We start from the raw sequence: 23,907 nt of genomic DNA, 5'->3' as shown, positions 1-23,907 counted from the left end.
TGTTTGGTGTTGATGGGAAGCCTTTGCTTGTTGGAACTCTAAGCACCTAGCCACATATTTTGTTGTCCTTGTTTTCATGTTAGGCTAATAATAATCCTTCCTCAACATAGTTAGAAATCATTGATACATAGGATGACCAACTATTCGTTTCTTGTGAATTTCATTTAAAACCAATTTTTTTTTCAATTCTAGGTCATTAGTGAAGTAAATTTTGCCATTGAATAGCAAAAAATCTTGATTATTTAATGAAAAATTAATTTCTTCTTCACCTAACAGTTCAATTTTCTGCATTTTTCTTTAGCCTACATGTATTCTCCATCAAAATATGTTGTTGTTTTTATATTTCCTATCAAATTTGTATGCCAACTAGTTGAAATCGTGCAGATATGATTTAATTTTATTCTTAAAGCATAAACAATTTTTCTCTTTGCCTTTAATGCATACGACTTCAAAATTTTACTCACTAAGGAATGCCAACCATCTAGCTTGCCTAACATTTGGGTTCGGCTGGTCGAAAATATATTTGAGGCTAACATTGTCTTCTTTAGCCAAAATTTCCTTCCTATCAGATAAAGTCTCTAGATTTTTAGAGAATGTATAATACCTACTAACTCTAAGTAATGTGTTGCATAGTTATTTTCATGATCCTTTAGTTTCCTAGAGTCATAGCTTATTTCATGGCCTTCATGCATTAAAACACCTCCCAATTCTTATTTAAAAGCATTTGCACATACAACAAAATCTTTATTAGAATCAACTAGTTTCAAGATTGTAGCAGTGGTTAATAATCACTCTAGTTTCTCAAAACTATCCTAACACTTTAACCCCATTCAAATTTTGTCCCCTTATTTTGAAAAGAAGTAATAAGATATGCCAACTTAGAGAAATCCTCTACAAATATTCTGTAATAACTTGTAATTCCCATAAATGATCTGACATTAGCTACATCTTTAGGTACTAGCCACTTAGTGGTAGCTTTAATATTTTTCTCCGGATCTTCTGAATATATTCTTGGTAAAATTAGAATGTTCTAAACTTAGTATATAACTCATTCTCTCTAAGTGTATGAAGAACAATTTGTAAATGTTGATCATGTTATTCTTTACTTTTTTAGTAAACCAGAATATCATCTATGAATACAATGACAAATTTGTCAAGAAAAAGACTCAACACACTATTCATCAAGCACATGAAGGTTGTTGGTGCATTAGTGATTCCAAATGGAAATACCATAGACTCGTAGTGTCCATATCTTGTTTACAATGCTATTTTATGTATATATTCATCCTTGATCCTAATCTAATGATATCCATACCTTAGATCATTTTTTGAAAATATAGAAGCTCCTTAGACTTGGTGAACCAAGTGATCTATCTGGGGTAAAAGATATTTGATTTTTAATGGCCATTTTGTTCATCTGCCTATAGTCAATACAAATCCTAAGAGTCCCATATTTCTTCTTGCCAAATAAAACTGGTGCATCTAGGGAGATACACAAAGCCTTATTTATTTCTTATCTAACAATTCTTACAACTGAATATTAAACTTTATTAGCTCAAGAATACTCATTCTATATGGAGCTTTGGATACCGGAACTACTCTAAGAATGAGATCAATAATGAAATCTATATATCTCCTTGGAGGAAGTCTTGGTATATATTTGGGAAAGACGTCTTGGTATATGTACAAGTCCTCTTTTACTTTACCTAGCTTGTTTCAAGAGTCACACGTGGTCCATGCGAAACTAACCTACAGAAAAAAGAAAAAAATAAATAAATAAATAAATAAAATTAAAAATTAAAAAAAAAAAAAGAAGAAGAAGCAAGAAGCAGAAGAAAATGTGGAAGCAAAGCTAGTAAACAAACAAACAAGCAAACAAACAACACACAAAGAAAGAAGCAAACATGTGTGCAAGAAAACACTATTGCTACTCCTAAGCTAATAGTGCATGGGCCTGATCACATGAAGTGATACTTCCAATGCAACCACCGGCACATTGGTTGACCCATGTTGGTGAAGGCATGGTCCGTGAGCAACACGGTTGTGCAGACCAGTAGCTGTGAAAGATACAACAATGAAGACAGACACACTCCGAGCTTACAAGCGTCCACGGAACAAAGAAGTGAAAGTGCATGACATGCAATCCGTGGACATACTATGATGCTGTGTGACACTACGTGCAGGGTTTAAGCATATGCACACTCTTGACTGTGATATGCAAGCATATGTGAGGAAGGTAGACCACTTACGTTGCGCAAGTGTGCTTGCTGAGTAAGATTCCTCCAATGCATGAGCAATGGGATCATGTAGTTCGAGTGGAGGAAGTAAAATTTGAGTGTTAGATTGATCTTCAATGCATACAAATGAGTGATGAGGAGCCTTGCATGTTTGAACAATTTCCTAATCAGAAGTTAAACCAACCTCAGGACAGCGAGGGCTTGACATAACCATCAGCTTAAGCTGAAGTGCCTCGACAATCTGGGGGAGTTTCATCTTTGTTGACAGATGGATCATTGTAGACCAATGGATTAGATGGATTAACAAAGAGTGAGCCAACATCGTGATCGGATGATGAGGTGAAGAGATCACAACAACTAAGATAAAAAAAATGCAGGATGTTGGTTGGAATCCTCATGATTCAATGAATCACACAGAGGGGTAGATGAGAAGCAAGAATGTTCATCCTCTGTGTTTCTGGAAAATATATATGAAAAATCAAGTGGATGTTCAAAGAATGATCTGTCCTCTCTGTTGTCAGATGACGGAATGACATTCGGTGTGTCCTACGAATGATCAACAATGGGTTCTTCTGTGGATGGAGATACACATAAAAAATCAGGGATGGTAGGATCACCAAGGAGGTCAGGAAAAAAATGGAGGAGGTATGGATAGACAGGGATGGTCCTCTGCTGCCAATGGATGTTCAAGCTCCTAGTCATGCTCTTCATAAATGTTAGCGCATGTTGATTGTGCAACATCGACTCCATTGATAGATCGATCCTTGTTCAAAACAGGTGTAGAGTCTGGAACGAAAGAACACATGACAGTGCCATCCAGAGGATTATACTAGTTCAAAGATGGAGGTTGAGGTACAAAATACATGTGACGGGGTATGGGACTCACAACCAAGTCTGCGCAAAAATCGGAAGGAGTGATGTCAGGAGGATGTGATGGTTGAACAGATGTGTGTGCATGCTCTCCCACATCACTCTGCGATGGTGGAGTTGTTTGATGAGGGGACGATAGACAATCACTTGTGACAGTGACCATGTCCATCTGTGATTGTGCAGCTCCATCACCGAAGTATGCTGAGCGGGGTTTAAGCTTGAACTTCTTCTTGGGATTGACAGATTGGACAAGGCAGTATTTGAATCTGTCCATGAGATACTGAAATTTCATTTGACTTTTCGGGGCTTCAAACATGAATAGACAGAAGCGCTTTGAAAACTCCATGGGTGATTCGTGCGGAGCCTTCCGTTGATTTAAAATTTATTTATCAAATACTTTAGGATCAAAATGGTGGAAAACAAATTCGATTAGATCGCTGAACTACTTGAATGAGTGCATGGAGTTATGAGGTAGTGTGCCACACCATTGTGATGGGTGGTTGCGAAGTGTGTGTGAGAGAAGCGAACAGAACTCTGTTTCATTAAAATCTTCCATGCCCTGCATGAGCGCATGGAAGTCATCTAAGTGCTCAGGTCAAGCCACTTCACCTTCACCATCATACGTGAGTTGTGACAAGTGATCCCAAAACTCCCTCTCGATGTGAAATATATCCCTGTTGGACAAACTTTTCGGAGGGTGAACTATAACAAACTCCATGATAGATGTGCGAAGATTCAAAATAGATGATGAGGGCTCAGCTTGTCATCTGTCCCTCCTTCTAGCGCCAAAATGTTGACGGTGCTGGACCTGCCAACATGTAAGGGGATCTCCCCAGTAATAAGTCCCAGTTAGACCTTAAACCATTTGGTGTAGGAGTCCCAGCAGTGGGTCGTACGGTAATGCCTTGACCGTGACTTCACACAGAGGCAAGTAAGATAACTCTGTTAGTAGCAAGGGTGTGATAGCTGGAGTGAGCCAAGGAAACCTTTGATAGCACATAGTGTGCATGAGAGGTTCTAACACACGAGGGTTGAGATGAGTGCGCCCCTTGGAAACCTGTGATAGCACGCAGTTAAGAAGGGAACACACGAGCAAAGATGCATCACAACATGGAAGGCAAGTTAGCTAGCAATCCAAAGTGATGGTTAAACCAACAACACATTTCATAAATATTCATACATACATACATACATAGTTATACATGCATGCATAAGTAAACAGATACATATATCATTTAGAGTAAACCAGATAGCATAGAATACAATACAACATATGCATGAAATGTGTTGGCTCTTGTTATATTAAGAAGTGTAAGTTCCAGTCATATAATACATCCATGTCCAACCACTAGTTCCGACAGCGGAACATTACAGCCACAACCGCCTGCTCCTCCAAAGAGATATACTAGCTCTGTGCAGTGGAGAAGCCAAGGCTCGTTACAATATTGTCCAAGCTCTCTCCAAGATAGTCTTATCGGAAGCTTGGCTGACCAAAAGCCTCTACAATGAGTTATGAGGTTCTATTTATAGCAAAGGGTGGGGTGACCCTTGACATTCCCCTTTGTGACAGTTCATCTACCCTCATGACTCTTCATCTACTCTATGACTGTTACATCCAACTATCGACACTTGAACTTCCACTTGACAAGACGTTACATTACAATGCACATGTGCTCATGTGAGACAAAATGGCTTGAGCAAGCCATGCAAGACATCACTGGCACTCGGTCCATTATGGTGAGACCAACTCTTTGAAATGCTTGTGATGGTGAAGGTGGTGAGCTGATGCCAAGCTTGGTTTTCGGTGATGGCGTGCATGCACTCCATGGTGACTGTTTGGTCTAAAATGCAGATGCAAATTAGAGTTTCATTTACTATCAATCCAGGTAAGTAACCTTCGAGGATCATCCAATATATATGGACTTAGAGATAAACTAAACTAACCTAGGTGAAGAAATTCCAAAGCTCCCTTACAGGAGGTCCTTCATTGGGATTTCCAACACCTATTTAGTCATTTAATCAAAATGAAATCTAAAGACATTGTGACAAGTGTAATAAATATTAAAGCTCCCTTACAGGAGACTGTTCATTAATATTTCTAATCATCTTAATCAACAAACTATTTAAATAATGATATTAAAGCACTTAAACCTAATTTTGATTGATTGCATGAAATTTTAAAGCTCTCTTACAAGAGATTATTCATTTATATCCCAAGCATATGAATCAGAAACTTAAACTAATGAAATCAAACATTAAATAACAAATGAGATTCATTGAAAGAAACATTAATACTTTCTTACGAAAGGTCATTCGTTAATATTTCAAACATATGAACCAATAATTTAATCTAATGAAATTCACAAACAAACATAAAATGAAAGTTTACCAAAACAAAATGAGCATGCAAGTGAGGCAATGGGGGCCCTCCATAGCTCCACAAGCACACCTAGAAAGAAGTCAAATGTAGAAGAAAATCCAATCCACTTTATTTATCCTCAATTTCAAATTGCAATTACAAGCTCCAAGTTCTACATTCCAAGAAGTCCTAAGCTCTACATTACAATGATTCTAAAATCTAAAATTACAAATGAAGGACTAAGTTTCTAAATTCTAAAAGTTAAGTTTACAAAATGAAGATTACAAATGAAGGAGATAACACTCCTATTTATACAAAAGCTATGATAACAAACTCATAAATGTAAATCCACTATTCCCTCCTTTGACCCACATATTTCTCAACCAATGGTGACACATAACCCTATCCTCCATGATCTCCTCCATGAGGTCCATGATCTTCTCAAATTCGAATTTGAACATAGAGTGCCACATAAAGATGCCTTGGAAGCTTCCTTTGTACCTACACATGTCAACAAACTCATTCTAATTGTTAGGTATAAGTATAAGCATATTATTTTCTAAAGTTTAACCATAAATCCACTTAAAAATGTTAAGAATTAATAAACTTTGGAAAAGCATAGTTATAACCCAATGATGAGGTAAATGTAATGATGTGGAGGTGGAATGGAGGTGACATGAAGGTAATATGGAAGTAATGTGAAGGTATTGGTGAATAATGGAGTGAGAATAGGGGCTATTTTGAGGCCCAACAGCGACATCTTGCTGAAGCAAACTCTTGCCTCTGTTGCATTCAGGTGCATTGGTGTGGCTCCTCCATCCAACTCGTCTGCTAACATGCACATGATCTTCTTGGGTGCGGCTGAACCAGAAACACACTGATGCATAGTGTCCGTGATGATCTTCTGGTGTGTGTTGGTGGTCATGTGCATCAACTGTCAACTACATATTCAGCTCCAGTCAGAATTTCTTCTTGTCTTTGCCTCGGTGAGTGTGCCAAATGGGTTATGTCGCATGCATGCGCATAATGACATGCATGCTGCTGAAATCCCTTGTATGTGATCAACAACACCACTCACCATGGCTACTCCATGCCAGCTGCTAGGATGAATCTATAACTTGTACGAGCGCAGTTTCATCCATCTATGTGTGTTGCACCCCCTACTGTACCTGTTCCTGCTGCAACTCATTCTCTTGTCTATGCAGCTCCTGTTCTTCCTTGAGTTTCTGCTTGGGCACATGAAACTCCTTCTCTGTTTCATTCTCTGTCTTCACGCGATATTCATGTCGCACTATCACCTCACAGCCTGAGTCTCCAAAGTTGCTTTCACCACAAGTGGATATTCTTGAGCTTGCAACTTTGTTCCGCCTCTGTGTTGTCAACAACATTCCTCTTGCGTTCGTTGCATCCAATATGCTGCCTTCAGCTGCTACTCATGGTGATGCTTGCTATGATGTTGTCGCTGTCATATCTTGATGTCCTTGTCTACGAACAACTTGATGTCTTTGTGGGTAGGTGAGTCCATAGACATTTTATCAACTGCATCCCCAAGTGTGCTTTGAAAGGTGTCTTCGACTCTGCTCTCCTGGAAACCATTGTACATGTACTGTTGACAGGCAGATGAACACCTATGATACCTGGAGACATGGAAACACTCATGGCAAGCAATCTGCCAACCGAAAACCAAAATGAACTTGAGAACTGACCTGCAACATACCTAGGTGACTGATCATGAAGGTTGCGCAATTTCCGCTAGGTGGTTGGGAGACTAACTGTCAAGACTACGCAAAGCATAGTTCAGGTTGTCAGGAGGTTGACTGACTGTTGGAATTGTGCAATGCACAATCCATCATGGCTGCTAACTATTGGAATTACGCAATGTGCAATCTCAACTGGTAATGGTTGCAGACATAGTGACAGCATTCACAATTTTCTAGGCCAGCAGTCGCTGTCCCTCAGAATTGCTCAATGCAAGACTGGAGGACAGTCACTGGGAAGAAATGCACATTTCTTGAGAGGAAGACAAAGCCTTCCTTCTCAAGATTGCACAATATTGTCTTGGTGAGGCAGAGTCCGGGCCAAGGCTGCCCAGACCCGCTGACGAGCGATCGAAAGTGAATGTGAATGTGAATGCATGGCGATACTAAGTGTAAGCATAAGTGAATGATCTTGCAAGAAAATAGTGGATGAAAGATTCATAAAATGGAATAACATGTATTTGGGTGAGGCGAGTCACCGAATCGGCGGCCATTCGTGAAAAATAGTTTCATGCATGCGAAAACAATGAGATGTTAATGAAACCTAAAGCGGTGCTAGTATGTATCAAAATGACAGCAAGCGCTCACTAAAATCAAGCAGACAACATTCATACGAATCGAAATACAAAAAGCGCCAGAAATGCAACACAAAACATGAAAAGTAGGCTTACCCCAAAATAATTGAGCTGAATGTGCCGACGATTCCTAGATGCAACGTGGGATGTCAGGGCTACAAGGTCGATGTGAGGAATGATATCTATAGCGTCTGGTTCATGAATTTTGATAAAATCGAAGATGTGGCGCACATGCCACAAATCTGGGAAGAGTGACACTTGGTGGGAGGTTTATGAAATGATCCTTTCACGTAACCTCTAGCTGCTAAAAGTAGATCACTGAATCAAGGGATGCCTTTGCATGCTACCTTGGGAGAAGCAGCCCATGCATGAAAATAAGTTTTTGTCGATCCTAGAGGGAACTGGTCAACTCAACTGCACATGCAAGGATCTGCTCAAATGTTGCGAGAACATGCGCATTTATGGAAGGGAGTTGGGCTAGCTGCCCAGAAGATCTACGTAATGTTTTGGCAGAGCAGCTGACTATTGCCCAAGATTGTACAAATTCTGGGCTGAGCAGCCATGTTGGGAAGAATTGCGCTATTTACTGGATGAAGCTTGACTGGCAGATTTGCGCAATTCTGGAGCCTAGCAAGCTGCCAGACAGAATTGCGCAATTTCTTGAGGGAGTTGCTCAGCCTGTAGCTGGACCAAGTCTGGAGGAACAACCTGTGAGGGGAATGCAACAAGCTCTGATGGACAGGCTGTCATTCTGCAAGAAAATCACTGAAGCTTGTGTACTTGACGAAGCAAGACATGCTGTTGTGAAAGGTTGGTAGGGAGGCTCCAAAACGAAGCTAAGGAAAAATTTTGGAGGGTGGTTGTAGCCGCTACAACAAGACCTTGAAATACTTGGGCATATGAAGAAGTCATGCTTCTGCTCCTTCCTCATATTCTCCATCAAAATTTGGAGGCCTAATCTTTTTGAATTATCCTTGAAGTTGAGATGTAGTCCTCTTCTTCTTGGACATAGAAGTACTACTTTCATATTTTTTTTCTTCTCCTTCATCAAACTCATGAGTCTTACTTTCACTAGAAGTTATGGAATTTGTTGTATACTTTGATTCACTCCTAGTTCTCTTCTTATGAGTTTCCATTGTTTTCTTATTGGCTCTATCTTCTTCTAGTTTTCTCAACAAATAGCCATTAATCTCCTCCTATTATTCTTTAGATTTAGACAATCTTTCTTGATTGGCCTTTATATTATCTAAATCTTCCTTCAAGCTACACATTACTTGAAATATTTGAGATTCTTGATTTTTTGTATTATCAATTCCTCCTCCCATCATTCCAATTTCATTTTTAGGTTCCTCACCACCTCTAGGCGACCCTATGGAAGTCTACCCATTATATTCCTCAACCATACTTCCAAATTTTCCTAATAGTTCCTTTGATTATCTGATCATAACATAAAGAAAATAACTATTTCAATTTAGAACCCATAAAAGGTCCAATGATGTAACCAACATCTTTGATGCCACTTGTAACATACCCTTAAATATTTTTTATTTACTTTCATTAACACTCTACACTCTAGAATATAATTTTTTTAATGAAATCCTTGATAAGATATTATTTCTTTACAACTCAATATAACCCTTTTATTCTATATCTCGAAGTAAAAGTATTCAAGTCTCAAACTTCGTTATGGCTTCAAAACTTACATATTGGTTTTATTGCTAATTTATATTATAGACCTTATACCTTTACCATTCATAATAGCCCTATATATTTATTTATTTATCAACTATATGAATATATATTTATGTCCACTCTATTAAATGTATTATTCCTTCCTAAGTGTTTACACAACCAATAAATCATTTTAACAAAATATATATATATATAATTTTCCATAAAGTCCAATGGTGGAACTAGACAATGTAATCTCAATCAGGCCCGATCGTAGTCATGTATTTGGTGCTTGGCATATTTTAGGAAGGAGCATTATAATCCCGACGACTGATATCTAACCTTGGTAATCCAGTTAGGTCATTTAAAAAACTTGATGAAAATTCAGGTCTCTTAATAAACTTGACGAAAAGTGCTTTAATCCCAACCCTTACCTCCAACAATTATCAATGTATTAATATATTTTAACCACATAACATAAGTGATTGTTTTACATGTTTCAAATGTTACTTCCTAGGGACACGTGGTATATTTACTTAGCTTTAACTAGGCTCTCCTTGAACCTTTGGCCTAATTCAATCTTCTCCATGTGTTAATTCCCAAATCCTTGTGTACGATTCTAGGTTGGTTTTTCTCGTTGGTTTGGGTTTCGTTAATAGACACCCTAAATTTATATGGAATATCAGAGAGATTTTAGAAGGGTTTATAATGTAAACTATACCTGAGTATTTGTTGCCAAGGCTTATTCTCACGACCATTCTATTTGCATACCTAGTTATCTATTGGAAATGTAATTTTCTTAAATAATTTATTTGCAGGGTTACATTTTTTTTAAGTTTTACTTGCTATAAATAGGGTTCAAATTCCTCTCTGCACATTATTGTTCTTATCTCTCTTTTTTCTTTTTCTTTTTTTCCGTTTGCAACGACTTTGTGGTCGTGTTTTTTTTTTCCGTAGAAAAAGTCGTAATTTATATTCATGTTGAAATAAATTACATTTTGTAGATGCTTAGAGCATATGCAGATAGCTGTCCACGAATAGGACAAGTACACTCGTAAAAGAATAAAAAAGTTTACAATTACATCAAAGCCTATACTTTTCTGCCCTTCTTCTTCTCCACCCTACGCCAACCCTGCGAGTCGGAAGGGGGAACAATGATGGCCTGTGAGTATTCCTCCGTGTTCACTGGAGGTTCTTTGTCGGATTCTGATCCTTCTGATCCATGGGTTCTTTTGTTGCCACTAGCTTCCGGCCGTGGCGTTTCCTGCTGCCGAACATGGTCCTCCATTTGTGGGTCTGGTGCTTTTTCTTCATGTGTGCCGTTCTGTTCCATATTTATATCCGGTTCCTCTTGATTCACTTTATGCTCTGGCTGAATGTCCTCTTCTTCCAGCGGTTCTGTATTCTGCCACCCATTTGGCTTTTTTGGCTGTTTTTTGGTTCCTTTTGTGTTCTTTCTGGCCAGTGGGCAAGAATTTTGAAGGTGTCCTGTTTGCCGGCAGCTGCGGCATCTGAATGCTGTGTTTTCATAGTCTAGGGGCTGTATCCACTCAGTGTTATTATAGTTTAATGATATTTTATCAGGCAGCCCCTGACTCAAGTCCACTTCAACGCAAATTCTGGCAAATGTGTAAATCCCTCTGCTATATCTGTCTTCATCAACTTTTAGGAGTTTCCCCAAGGAATTCCCAATGGCATATAATACTATGGGGTGCCAGAGATGTAATGGGAGGTTGTGTAGCCTCACCCAAACAGGCGTTGTTGAGATTTTCATAGTATTTGGGTCGAATTCAGCAAACCAAGGGGTAACAAAGAGACCTGCACTACCCCAAAACCAAGGCCCCTCATTGATGATGTTGTCCCTTTCTTCCTCTGTGTGGAAGTGAACAATGAAAAAACCTTTTGAGCATAGGTATATATTACATTCTGGTGTCCAGCGGGAATGTATCCATTGATGTAGAGCGTCTGATTTTGGCCAGAAACCATTAAATCTACATATTACAGCATGTTTTGTGAAGTCAGAGTGTATTGCAGTTACCTCTGGTATAGTAACTTGGAGCATTGCATGTTCCATTTTTTGTTCTACTATATATGGCCCAGGTTGTTCTGGTGGTAACATTGGTTTGTCCTGCATTTTTCCTTTCCCCTTTACTGCATCACGAAAGGAGCCTGTGGTCTTTGAGCCAGATCCGTTGCAGCCTCCACGCAGTCTTAGGTTAAGGTATATGGTTGTATCCTGACAGATCCCATATTCCTGTAGAGTAAGATGGTCCTGTAGGCTACGCCCTGCACATATCAGGTTCTGGTGTCTTGTGGGTATTCCAAGTTGGTTTTGTATTTTGTTTTTTAGCTCTTGTATGTTTGAATTCTTGCTGAGGCGCATGCAACAGTGGCTGCCCCCTGTTTGTTTGATGAAGATCTGGATCCAATCTTTACCCTGGCAGTCCCCTGTTTTTTTATTTTGTCCATCCCATAGGGTTTCCAGATCTGGCTGTCCCTTGGCAATGGCTCCCAGGCAGAGCCCCATGGTATGTAGGTACTCAGATCTGCATCATATATTAACAGAACAGCATTCTGATATTCTATAAAATGGGTGTTTCCTTCATACCTTAAATACAATCTGCGTTTTTCCATCCTGAAGGCTCCATTTTTACTGAAGAACGCTCCCTCGCTCAAAACGCTTGTGCCGATCCTAGGGTAATCGACAATCATCGACTTCTGGGTGTAACCCATACTTGTCAGATCATGGCAAACAGGGGGATCGATCAGATCTGGGTTGATTTGTGCAGGTGGATGCAGAGGCGGAAGATCGGCGTGAAATATAGCCCCTACGTGCGCTATCATCCCCTGCTGTTTTCTGATAATGGCAGACACGAAAACGCATCTCCTAACCCTCTGTGCTACGGCCGCCCTGACGGCACCCCCGCTGGAAGCTCCATCAACAACAGCATCCACATTTTCCAGAGCTCCAGTCTTGGATGCCTTCGATGCTCTTGGTGTGTTTGGGCGTTTCTTGGTAGTATAGTCCCGTAATCCTGGTCTGATACGCACCTCTTCAGCTCCGAAATGGCAGACCAGAGGCCGGACGGCGGCCAGTGCCGAGGCAGCATCGACGGAAGAGCTAGGGTTCATGTTCAGAAACGGTTCCTCAGAGCGTTTTGGCTGACACTTCGAGTTCCCTTTGTGGTCGTGTTGTAATAATGTCTTCATAAAAAAATATTCTTTATATGTTAAATATATGGGTATAACATCTTATTTTATTAAAATTAAACAATTTATCATGTATGTATTAACTTGTTTATACATTTGTAGTTATTTCTGAAGGATGTGGGGTTTGAGACCCTCCCAAGGTAATTATGAGTCAATTGTCTAATGTTTCCTCTTTTATATCAGTATTGTTTTCCATTTGTACCATGGTCATATTCATTTGCTAAATTACTGACTATGTGCCTATTTCTCTCTATTAGTAATCCTTCTTCATACCATATGGGTTTCCTTTTTCCTTTAATGTTTCCAGTATTTGGGATTACTCTTACAACTCATGGGGCATTCAAACACCTTTTCTAGGTCGGATGATCCAAACCTTTGGTTTCTTCTTCTACCTGGACATGAATGTTGTGTTCAAAGTAAAAGCTCCAGAATGTTTGATTCTGAAATACTTAATGATTAATTTCCTTTTTATGTATTCATGAGATGTATTGCTTTCTACACGGAAGTAACTTATCAAAGGTTCGAGGCCTCTCATGTAATAAGAATTTTTGGAACACACTAGTTCTGAATGTTTTGATAATCACGAGTCTCTTTTATTGCAATATCTTTTGAGTTCGCATACGACCCTTACAATGTTATCTACATAATGACTTTAAGTCATTAAACTCTATTAGAATTTTGAACTAAATATATATTTGCAAATATTAAGTTTTTCCTTTAATAATGTCTATAACATCTTTTTATATCCTAATATATCTTTCTTGATATACGTCTCAATATAAGTTTGCTACTATTTTTATCTCGTTCTGGATATTATCAAAGAATATGTATATAGGAATTACTCTGTACACTTATATTTTTCCAGAATTTGAATTTGTCCTCTTTGAAGAAAAATTTCACATCAACAAGCCTTTTTCTTGTATATATTTTTCCTATACATGCTTATGAATTTATTAGAATGGAGGAGCATATATATATATATATATATATATATATATATATATATGCTCCTCCATTCTAAGTAAATAATTAAATTTACTCTACACACCAAATAAAAATTTATTACATATTTGTTTCTTTGCACGAATTTTCTAAACAAGTATTCCTTGAATATAATAAACAAAAAATGTTTTTCTTCTATATAGCTACCGCAAAGCCTTTCAAATATTCAAAGTGTAGAAATAAATGCTACGAATAATTAACATAACTTAGTTTTTCTTCAGATTCCACTAAAGTTGTACAAAATTAGAAAGTTCAAAATACTGACTTGAAATATGTGTATGGAAAATTAATATAAGAACATTGAACTCCCCCTAACCTTGATACTACTTCCAACGTGTATCCCCCCCGAGCATAGGTTTGCAATTTGTCTTTTCTATTTTTGTCCTTTTCACTTGCTTCTCTTAGTCTCTCTTAGCTAACATGAGATCCAAAAGCAAGAAGACAAAAGATAATCTTTCATTACCCATCTACCACTCATTTTGGTAGTTGGTAACTACCTCCACCTCACCAATAGGTGGTAGGTAGTTACTAGCTCATAAATTAGCTTTACTTCCCACTCCCAAAGACAACATCTTGTCTTTTAGGGAAGTAATAAATTGGCCAATTCCATAATTCATAATAAATCTAATCATCTAGATTAGATGCCTAGGACTTATTACTAGGTAATTAATATTCATCATCAATTTGCAACCTCATCTCTTTCAGCCAAGTGTACTCCAACATTAATTTTCTAGACCTCTTTATTTATTATAAACACTTTAAATACAAATTTACAATCATTCATTATCAATAATAAAATATTGATAAATAAGTTCTTCATATGTCTTTCAAAATTAAACATCCAAAAAGGAAACAAATATATACAATTTATCTACACATAAACTTCAAGTCAAGGGATATCACAAATGGAACCCATAGTCATGAAAGGATATTATATCCTAAGTACAAAGTTAGGGGAGTGAGTCCCTTATGTTCCACTTGGTAGAGAAAGCACATGCATTATAAGTTAGGTTTTCCCACTATGTAGGGGGGCAAGGGGCTTGCACCATTCAATCATGACTTCTTGAAAATCCAGGTACCATGTACTCGGGGCTATGGGTGGGTATCTCGTGGCTGGATCCTTCTTTAATTTTAGGACTTGTAGGTTGGATGTATGGATGAGAGGTGAGTTGCAAGACCAGATGGGATAAAACCCATGTGATTGGGATGATCATAAAACTTGTGGACTAACTTAACCATTACCTTAGGACTTGAGTCAGCCTTAACTTGTGACCTAAGTCAACCATTAATTTGTAACCTGAGACAACCTTTTAACCAAATGTCTGGAAAATTACTCTGAACTCCATGATGGAAGTAGATAATCAACTTTACTTGCCCATCTTCGGTGAGGCTAGAGCTGGGAAGGTAAATTATTTAGGCTTCCAAATTAATTATATGGCCAGGTTCTCCTTGCTTACATAGGGAAAGGTTGGATCTTGGAGGGATAATTGTTCAAACTGGTATACCACAGTGCGACCTCATACCAAAATGGTATTGGACTATGTGTCCATAGTTAGCTCAAATAAAGCATTTACCCTTGTGGAGTTATGGCCCCAACTTGGGGGTGACTCACGGTTGAAAGTTTGTGAGAAATGTAGCCTAAGGTTGGGAGGAACATCAAAGGTATACACCCAATTGGTGGATATTTTCAGGAGATAAGTGTTCTAACCTTATTCTTAAATTTTTAATGTATGTATAATTTATGCTTTATGTTTGCATGTTCTCTATGAGAAATTTAGTTTAATGATGTATATATCTTGATGCATATTTGTTGTTATGAATTATGTGTGTTATACATGCCCATAAGGATTTTGGGCATATTACTTGGTGCATAATTAAGTAAATCACATAGTTGTAGGTTAGCTTCAGGTAGGGGTAGGGAAATGATGCCTTGAATCTGTCGTCAAAAAGTAGTGGGCTCTATTAATTAAGTGGACCCAAAATCCTGAATAATGGGCCTAAACTTTAGAGTGAAGACTCAATGGAAAGAGTCTTCCTAAAACATATGACTTTAAAGGCTAAAAATGTTGTAATAAACTTAAAGAAAAATGTTATAACATGTAGAAAGGCCTAATTAAACATATACAAACTCTCTAATGAATAAGAATGATAAGAATCCCTATGGGAATAACTTGTAAATAAACAATTATTATATAACCTATTGGGTGAAAGAGATTCGGGGAATTTCCCTAAATGGAAACATGCATAGGCTGCAATAAATGCTTGATTTGGTCCAACTAGGAAACCTGGCCTGCATGTATTAGACAACCTAAAATAACTCTTGCGCTATCATAAAATTGTAAATGAAGTATATTTATGCATGACTAAATGTCGAGCTGATAAGATTTTATGAGGATACCATTTCCTCAATAGAACAATCGTAATGATGGCTTGTCTAGTTGAAGGGATATAGGCATGAAGCCTTGTGTTACTTGGATGGAAGGAGTGAGAGTAATCACTCAGTTAGGTAGAGTTAATGAGTGGCCTATGGCCTTATTGTCATTTTTAAAAGATGTCAGATTAAAGGTTTAATTCATGACTTGATATTTATTTTTCAAGCTAACTCATATTTAGACTCCTCAAAAGAAATTGGGTAAGTAAACATCTATAAAATTTAGAATTTAATTAATAAAGCAGTGAGCTTGAAATTCCCTATTGAATTGTAGTGTCTCAAATTTGAGGATGAGAGTCCTCAGCCTTAGCCCTTGGTCACTTGGGCCGGTAAAGGGACGAAACCATGAACTTATCCATAGAAGGGTTGAAGCATAGATGTTCAAATTGGTAGAAACTTGTAAGTTTGTGTTTCATATTACCTTGTGGTTCAGTGCCCTATTAACGAAACCAACAACCAATAGGAATATGGGTATGTTAATTGATGTCCTATCCACTGAACTGGCCTCGAGGTGAAAGGAAATGTGATAAGAGTCCTAGTGCTTTGGTGGCTAGTTGATAGAGTGTTAGCTAACAAAAATGGGTTACCATCAATAGATTTCCTGACAATTAGATTAGACTTAGTTAATGGAATATTGAGTTATGTGTTACAGGGCCCAATGGTTAGTTGACAAAAATGTCAATTGTCAGAGAGGATGGTTTTGTTGGTTCACAATTATGTCAACCACACTTTTTCCAAGTAAAAGAAGGTTGTGTTTTGCATCCCTGTGGCCCAATGCCTAGTTAGCAAAATCTAGTGCCTTGTTTACAAAATTGTAAAGTGACATAATGGGTCTTGTTGGTTGAAAAATATGCCCACGGGATTCGACCAAGTTTTTATGTTATTTCATTATATATTCCAATGCTAGGTGGATCGGTTAGTAGTAGCAAAATCTAAAAATCCAAATTTTCTTCAAAAAGGGTTGCTAAGAGTTTTTCCAAATATGGATGTTGGAGATTAACCCCGGCCTTTAGTCACATGGGCTAGCGGGGCTACGACCTTGAACTCAATGATAAGGAGATAAGAGTGGAGATCTAACTCTTTCACTAGGGTGGATGCGACAAATTTTTGGATATCCAACATTTGAGACTTCATTAAAGTGTCACACAAGGAAAATTTGGAATAACAGACGCCTAAATGGGTGTAACCTAATGTGTTTGAACATGGAGGTGAATTTGCAAAGGATCAAGAGGTCCTACTTTAACAAAATAAATTATTAAGGATCCAGATCCAAATGTTTGGCCTTGAGAAAAGATTTGGTTTCATTAAAAAAAAATGGATTTGTTATTTATGTTGCCTAATAGAAAAGGGTAATGGCATGACACACTAATGTGTTAATGTCAGCCTGGCTGTTGACATGTCACAGATGATGTGGCATGTTGACGTGGTAATTTAGTTAGATATATATGACATGTCATTTGGGTATGATCATATTGATATGGAATCCAAGGGGGCATCCTTCATGGATGATGATGCGGAATTCAAAGGTTTGATATTCTAGAAGCTTGTGAAAATTCCCTTTTGGGGTTTTTAGGATTTAGATGAATCTAGAATTTGGGATTTCTAGATGAATTCAAAAGAGATAAATTTTGGATATTCGAATGAGTGTAAGGAGACTTGAACCGACATGGACATGATGACATGGATTTGACTCAAATGGGTGACATTGTTTAACACAACATCCTTGTGGGAATGACATGAAGCTAATGATGATGATGACATGAGGGTGAGGAAGTGGAGTTCAAGATCAATAAATGTAGCTCTTGATAAATAAGGGGCCCTTTGAATAAGATTAGATCTAGATGTAGACAAAAATATAGATAGAAAATACTCACCCTACTATCAATACTAGGAAATTTCACATCATGAGATATAGTTTGGATAATGGAGATATTAGATTTGTTAGTTGCCAATTCTGTTGAAGCTCCTTGTCATATAACAAAATCCAATTTTGAAATCTATTAAATATGGAAATCCTAGGAAATTCATCATTTTTTGAAAACCTATATCTAGATGGATAACTATTGACTCAATGTGGGATCGAGCCTAAATATATCCAAATTTTTGGAAAATCTGGAAGATCGAGGATTTGAAACTTTTATAAATGAGGGATTTTGGGAAAAAATAGATCTAGATGTGACTTGACCATTGACATGCCTCACTTGAGGAGGTGGCACAAGGTGGTGGCAAAACATGGGCAAAATAATACCACAATTCAACTACGTGGATGCTGTCATGGTGCGGAGTGGAAAAAAGCCCGAGAACCATAACTTTTTGTTCCAAATCTTGGAATGAGACGAAATTTATATTGTTGGAAAGTTCTTGATGAGTAGAAGAGAATGGTAACCTCAAAAAAAAGGTTGTAGATGGTCCAAGATAAGGAAAAAATGTACCCCACTTCCATAAAGTGACAATGGAGGCTAGGTATGTTACAGAGTGGTATCAATGCTATGATTCAAAATCTTGTCTTGAATGGGTTAGAGATGCACCGTAGAAAAGAAACTTGGAACAAGATAAAGCTTGCTAGATATGTGTGGCAACAATAATACTACCTAGAATAAACCTTGGGAAGAAGGTTCGATTGTCTAAGAAGGAAAGAAGATTCATATATTGAAATTTGTGTATTGAGGAAGGTTGTTTAAAGATGGTATGTCTCTTGTTTCTAGTGCTAATAATGAAATTAGCTAGGAAGAATAAAAGATGAAAGGTGTGATGGCTGTGCTTGCTAAACACATATGAGTTGTGCATGTAGGAATTTGTAAATCATGGGAAACAATGCTAAAAATTAAGGATGAGGATCATTGAGTGGAACAACAAGAAGGCACGATTCTCCAGAACAAAAATAACATTGGAATTTGAGAAAAGGGATCATATGTAAGTGAAGCACATGGATATATGTGTATATTCCTATGAAGGTTTGTATGGAATACCTAAATGTAGGATTGAGTGCCCAGTATAATGCATGGTGTGGATGCATGATAAATGTCATAAATGTGGGTATACAAATGTAGCATGGAGTACAACTTGTTGCCCGCAAGGTCAAATGTGGGAAAGTAACCTTGTTAAAGACTTATGTCTAATGGATATAAGCATCTCCTTGGGCAAGTCAACATAAATGTTCAGTTGGAAAGTGAGTGAGATGGTTGCATGTACATCCGGTATCCCCAACAAAGAGGAAGGCCTCTTGGTGAGAATTCCCATGTGGATTATCATTAAGGCCTTAACAAGGCTAGGAAGATGCTTGAAATTCAAAGGAAGGCCTATGAAAAGGTTCTAAAGGTAATTTTAGATATTGGAAGGACATGCTAATGTTGTCCATGATATGAGAAAGAACCTAATGTATTAAGGTGAGAATGGGTTCTTTATAAATGCAATCATTGCAGATAAATGAGCATAGAAACCCATATAGTAAGAGCTGGTAGGGATAATAAGGGTTGAATGCCCTAATGTTATGTGGAATCAAGAGAAAATATCTTAGGAGAGAGAATAATTTTATATGCCTATGATAAATCTATAAGTTCTAATGACCAACCATTTAAAGAGATAAATGGACATGTTTTCATTCTTGAGGGAAAAGGAGATAACTTAAAACTTTAAGCTGATTGAATTCCATATAGAGTGGAAGTTGCTTAAGAATTATTTTAGTAGCCAATTGAGTAATGTTAGCATGGTCATAGACGTTAAAATGGTATGATAGGATTAGGTTGAATGCAACATGCAAGTTGTAGGGAAAGATGCTCCCTTGAATGGACTATGGAAAGTCTCTACTAGGAAAACAAAGTCAGAAAAATACTAAATGTATTGGTTTTTTATATGAAGGAAATCATGCATTAAATTATATGATTCAATTTAAAAGATAATTATAGAGTGCATGTTTAAACAACTAGTATACACAATAGTGGAAGAAGAAAGGCTTCCCTAGGTTGTTAAGAGATAATTTAGGTTGATAAAAAATATTTTAATAAATATTAACCCATATTTTTAATATTCTAAGTTCTAGATGAACCTGAAAGTTCCCTTGCTGAGTTGGTTGTGTAATTACATAGGAGGGCATAATTGGTTAAGAACCAATTAAGAAATTTTTTTGAGTGGCTTGACGCAAATAGAGAGATCGAGGAATCCCCAATTATGGGAAGGATTAAGGAAAGGACGTTAACCTTGAAAATTTATCTTTGTAATGGTTATGAGGCCTATCTGTGAAATTCAACAAGGCTGAATGGTGAAACATTGTCGAGGTGAGAGAGATTGCTTGATTGTTTATGGATGACAGGATGATAAGAAAGAGAAAAAAACCGAATGAATGAATGAAATACCTAAATGGATTTTTTTTTGTTATTTTAGATGTTGAAGGACATGTTTTCCTTGGTCAACTAACATTTAATATATAAAGAAACTACGCATAAGGGAAGGATAAAGTCTACTCTCAAGAATTTGATATTTAAAAGTCTTTATTAGAAAGAATTCTAAGACAATGATAAAATCATACTTGTTAAGGAGAAAAAATTCAAGGAGCGAGGTGGACTCCTTAAGAATATTCTCATCTAAGTAATAAAATTTGGTGGCAAACACATAAATATAGAAACAAGCTATGCTACATTTGTAGATACACTAAAGGGATTGGGTTATAATTCCTTCATGATGAGCTATAATTCTATTGATTTGTTTGTTGTTATATGCATATGGTGTATGGATACCCAAGATGGGTATGGATAAGGTAGGAAGCTACAAGCACATGGGATGTGCATTGGTTCATGAAATTATGTGCATAAGAGAGCTACCACTATGAATAACAATTAAATCTATGCATGTAAGAGTTATCATGATGAAAAATAATCAGATATGTGTATATGAAATCTAACATGATGGACAATGGTTGGATAAGTGAGTAATACACTCATAGGTTGAAGGAATTTTCTATTGTAAATGCATTGAGGGACTGCATCATTTGTTGATATAGGAAGTGACACAAGTGTGCATTATGTACATAAAGCCATGGGTATTGATTAAAGGATTCTAAAACTAAAGAAAATGATTTATATAACCTAGTGTTGAGTGAAATGAATTGGTATTGTATGCATGTATGTGAAAAATGTTGTGATAATATTCATGTTAATGATTTAAATGGTTGAATTGGTCACTAATTCACGTGTATGAGTAAAGTGTAGGGATTATTGGTTAAGTGCAACATGTTGCAATTATTCAATATGAAGATACTACAATAAGGCTTTGCTAGGAGAACATAAATCTAAACCGAGATAACTAAAAACAAGAAAGATTGAGAAAAGGCCACATTAACGACCCTAGATCTATGGTTTCCTTGATTGCTACATAATTATTACCAATGGATATCTGGTAGGGATTTAGTAATCTCTTTGCATGAGAACATCTTGGCAAATGAAGGATCTCTTGAAATATTGTTGTGTAAGGAAAAGGATGTCTAAGCCAATGAGTAAGTATAGCAAGGGACATGCAACTCCAAAACATCTTCGAAAAATGATGGATTTCTTGAAGGACTATGGTGCAGATAAGTGGATGCTTGAGCCAAGAAGGTGTAAATGGATTATAAAAGGGACAATAAGGGAATGTTAGAGATAAGAGCCCTTGCTTGAGGTAGCTAATAAATATCAAGAAAAACCATATATAGAAGAACCATTAAAGACTAAAAGTGGGAAGGACATATAATCATATGTGCTTGGAAAGAAAATATAGTTCAAGGTTCAAGAATTTTGGCTCAAGAACAACTACACTGATAAGAATAGCTAAAGACCAAAGGCATAAAAAGCATGCAATGATATACATATGAAGAGAACAAAAGTATAAGAATTAAACGTTGTGATTATACATGTGTAAATAATGCATTGAGGACATTGCATAAATGTGGGGGAGAGGAATGTAACAACCCCAAGATGATTGCATTTTATGTAAATCAATATATTATTATTAGGTTAGTGATCCAAATTGTGGTGGAGCTTGCATACCCACGCATATTTAATTTTATTTGGTTAAGGGCCTATGTGCCTAAAATTATTTGCTTTAAGGGCATGAGCATAATGTTGTATGATAATAAAAGATACATTGGGGCTACAAACCATCTAAAACAAATAATATGGGGTGGGGGGGGGGAAGAAATCCATAAGAGAGAAAGGTGAGAAGGTAAAACCCTGACATGGATCCTAAGCCTAGTAAATGACAAAACCTTCATAAAGCCACTTTATGAATGAAACCCATAGTCATGAGAGGATATTATATCCTAAGTCCAAAGTTAAGGGAGTGAGTCCCTGATGTACCACATGGCAGAGAAAGCACATGCACATATAAGTCATATTTTCCCACTATGTTGGGGAGCCTTGTACCATTTAGTCATGACTACCTAGAGATCTGGGTACAATGTACTCAAATTTATAAGTGAGTATTTGATGGTTGGATCTTGATTCAACTTTGGTATTTGTAGGTTGGATATGTGGATGGGAGCTAAGTTTCAAGCTCAAATGGCCTCAAACCCCTATGACCGAGACAATAATAAAACTTGTTGCCTAACTTAGCCATTACCCTATGACTTGACTCAACCTTAAACTGTGACTTGAGTCAACATTTACTTTGTAACCTAAGAAAATATTTTAACCTAGTGACTACAAAATTATTATGAATTTCATGGTGGAAGTAGATAGTCAATTTCCCTTGCTTGTCTCGGGTGAGGATGTATATAGAAATGGAAATTGGTTACGCTACACAATTAATTATATGGCTAGGTTCTCCTTGCTCGCCTTGGGAAAGATTGGAGTTGGGAGGGAGAACAATTCACACTTTTATACCAAAGTGAGGCCTCATAACTAAATGGTGATGGACTGTGTGTCCATAGTTGGGTCAAAGAGAGCCTTTACCCTTGCGGATCTATGATTCCAAATCAAAGGTGGTTTATTGTTGAAATATTATGAACATTGTAGTCTAAGGTTGGGAGGAACATTGGAGGTCTAGAACCATTTGATGGAAACTTTCAAGAGATAAGTGTTCCAACCTTGTTTTTAAATGCTTAATGCATGTATAATTTATGTTTGCATGTTATTTTTGAGTAATTAAGCTTAGTGGTGTATATATTTTGATGCATATATGTTGTGTTTAATTATGTGTGTTATACATTCCTATAAGGCTTTTGGGAAAATCAATTGGTGCATAATTAAGTCAATGACATGGGTGTATGTTAGCTTCAAGTACACAAAGCATGCCTTGAATATGTTGTCTGTAAGAAGTGGCTCTAAATTAAGTGGACCCAAGAGCCTCAGTAATGGACATGAACTTTAACGTGAAGACTTAGTGGAAAGAGTCTTCATAGAACATCTGACTCTAAAGGCTAAATATCTTTTAATAAACTTAAAGAAAATTGTTATGATATGTAGAAATGCCTAATTAAGTTTGTACAACCTCTCTAACGAATAGGAACAATAGGAACAACTTGGAAAGAAAAAATTGTTATATCACATGTTGGATGAAAGAAATTTGAGGATTTCCCCTGAATGGGAACTTGCATGGGCTAAAGTAAATGCTTGATTTGGGTCAACTAGGAAACCTTGCCCATATCTATTGCATATCCTACAAGAGCCCTTGGGCTGTCATTAAATTGTAAATTATCTATATATTTATGCATTACTAAATGTCCATTGATAAGAGTTTATGAAGATAGTTTAAGAGAATAGTCATAATGATAGCCTCTCTAGTTGAGAGGTATACACGCAGAAGCCTTGTGTTTCCTGGAAGGAAT

This window comes from Pinus tabuliformis, chromosome X, assembly GCF_031772625.1.
Source record: "Pinus tabuliformis cultivar Carrire ecotype Pingquan chromosome X, CPIR1, whole genome shotgun sequence".
In the NCBI taxonomy this organism is placed as follows: Eukaryota; Viridiplantae; Streptophyta; class Pinopsida; order Pinales; family Pinaceae; genus Pinus; species Pinus tabuliformis.
Note: the sequence above shows the minus strand (reverse complement) of the source record.